Below are 2,751 nucleotides of genomic sequence, written 5' to 3' on the forward strand. Positions count from 1 at the left end.
AGTATTAGGCATTAATGCTCACATCTGATTTTTTTAGTTCTCATATAGGGTTGTCAGATAATATGCCGGTAGCCAAGTTAAATTTGTATTTCAGGTAACTAATGAATAAATTTTTAGTTTAAGGTCATCCCGAATATTGTGTAAGACATACTTATCCTAAAAAATTATCCATTTTTTGTTTGAAATTCAAATTTAGATAGGGAGCTTGTATTTTTATTTGCTAAATCTGGCAACTCTATGGGAAGAAAATCACAGTGTGCTTGTTGGTACCAGTACAAACACAGTTTCTTTCCTTGATAGTGCTCTCTGAGAGGCCACAGCACATTTCTGTTTCTCTCACGAGCCCTCTCTCATCCTCTCCATGATTCTTACCATTCTCCTTATGCACCTTAGCCTTTTCAGAAAAGGTCCTGGCTGCTTCACTGAGAAAAAGCACTGGGGGATTAGAGGATGATATAAAGTAGAATTCCTTCAATCCTGTCCCTATCCTTCTCTCCCCAACTATTTGGCTATGTTCCTATCCTTTCTTCTCTAGTTCCTAACTCAGAACTGAGATCCTCCTTCTGCTCAAAGTCTTTCCGCTGCGAGATGGATTCCAAGATCTTGGCTCTTCCAGATGCTCCCTCCCTGTGGCTTCTCTTTCTTTGACATGTGAACAGTCCTGGCTCTTTGATCTTTCACCAAAGGCTCTCCATGGCTTCTAATTGCCATCTTCTATCTTTTCTTTCTTTCTCCTTTCTTCCTTCCTTCCTTCCTTCCTTCCTTCCTTCCTTCCTTCCTTCCTTCCTTCCTTCCTTCCTCTCTCTCTCTCTTTCTTTGACACTCATGTTCTCTGAGAAGCATCCTGCACCAATATGTCCCACACCTGACTATCAGCAGCATACCTGGAAAATGTTATTACACTATTAGCTTCAAGATCTTTCCACAGACCTACTAAATCCTGGGGTGAGACCCTTACAATGTCTAGCCAGTTCTGCCTCCTGCTTATCTCTGAGGTATTCAGGTTTCGTTCCTGCATCTCTTTCAGTTTCCTACGTGCCCCTAGTCTGAATACACAGGCACTTTATCCTCAGATTAATTGTAAATTCCTATTTTATCTTGTCACATTTCTAATTTGAGTCCTTAACTGACTTCCCCTTGCCTTTGGGATAAAATCCAAGTTTCTCAGCATTGTAAGCAGAGTTCTTAATTACGTGGCCACTCCTAACCATGTAGCCCAATCACTCACCACCCTTCTCCCCAAGAACACTTAACTACTGCCGTTTCTCCAGGCACTTTGCATTCTCGTTTCTCAGGTTTTTCTTGTGTACCTTCAAAGCTCCTCTTACCTGGTACACCTTTAGCCACTTCTTAACCTCATGCCTCCTTATCCTTTAAGACGAAGGAATTATCTGTATACCTCTCTACCCTTGCTGTATTGATAGTGAACACCTTGAGGGCAAACATGGTATCTGATTCATTTTTGTGACCTCATTACATACCAAACATCAGAAGATATTGTAGTAGGACTCCATCAAAGAAAGAATGCCCGAATGATTGAATTAAAAAATATTTAAAAGCCGACAAGTTAGTTCTTGGGGGAAAAAGTGTTAGAGTGCAAGTTAAATTTTAAAGGGCACTGAAACTTAGAATATTACATTTAGAAAGGAATGGGATCTGGGGCTCCTGGGTGGCTCAGTTGGTTGAGCGCCCAACTTGTGATTTTGGTTCAGGTCATGATCTCAGGGTTGTGGAATGGGCCTGGCTTTGGGCTCTGCACTCAGCATGGAGTCTGCTCAAAGATTCTCTCTCTCCCTTGCCTCTCCTCTCCCCTACCCTGCTTGCATACACACATGCCCTCTCTCTCTCTCTCAAATAAATAAATAAAATCTTAAAAAAAGAGAGAAAGGAAAAGGATCTCAGAATTCACATAGTTCAATTTATAATTACTGTAGATTAACAAAATTTTAAAACTTAAATGTAACTCAGATGTACACATACACTTCATCAGAACCAACTGAGTCCATATTCAGCTACGTTTGCTATTTTGTTTTGTTTTGTTTTCCTGTGTTCTTGATTCTTTGGTCTTTCCTTTGTTATTCTTTCTCTTTACCATAAAACCCCAAACTAGCTACCAAATTTCTTAGTGCATCTGGCAAACCTAACTAGTAACCTCAATTCTAATGACTAGTATGTTTTGTCTAGTCATCCTTGTATCCGAATCTGTGCTAAATAGTTCAAACATTTAAGTCCATCTCTCTTACTTCTGCCTGAGAGTAGAATGTGTTAGCTGAGTAAAACAGCTTATTTCCTTCTACCAGTCCAGATGTTTATCATCAACTTTTTATGTTTTCTTCATATTTTTTCTACTTAATCATTTCCTCCACATTAACTAGAAATTTATAGAATCTCCAAGCAACACTGAGTTCCTATATGAATAATATTCTTCTTCTTCAGGATATACAGGGATCACTCATGTATTTGTGTATGCTAGATTTGCAGACACATGTACAAAATATCTATGAATTTCTCTTGTTTCACCTTTTATGCACAGTTTGTCTTCTGTTGCAAGTAGCATAGTGTAGTGTGTTAACTTGCTCTTTTTCCCCAATTTTTTTATCGTGGTAAAATACATAAGATAAAATTTACTGTCTTACCATTTTTATTTTTTATTTATTTATTTTTTTTACTTTTTCTTCTGAGTTTTTTTTTAATTTAATTTTATTATATTATGTTAATCACCATACAGTACATCCCCAGATTCCGATGTAA

This window comes from Ailuropoda melanoleuca, chromosome 7, assembly GCF_002007445.2.
Source record: "Ailuropoda melanoleuca isolate Jingjing chromosome 7, ASM200744v2, whole genome shotgun sequence".
NCBI classification, from domain to species: Eukaryota; Metazoa; Chordata; class Mammalia; order Carnivora; family Ursidae; genus Ailuropoda; species Ailuropoda melanoleuca.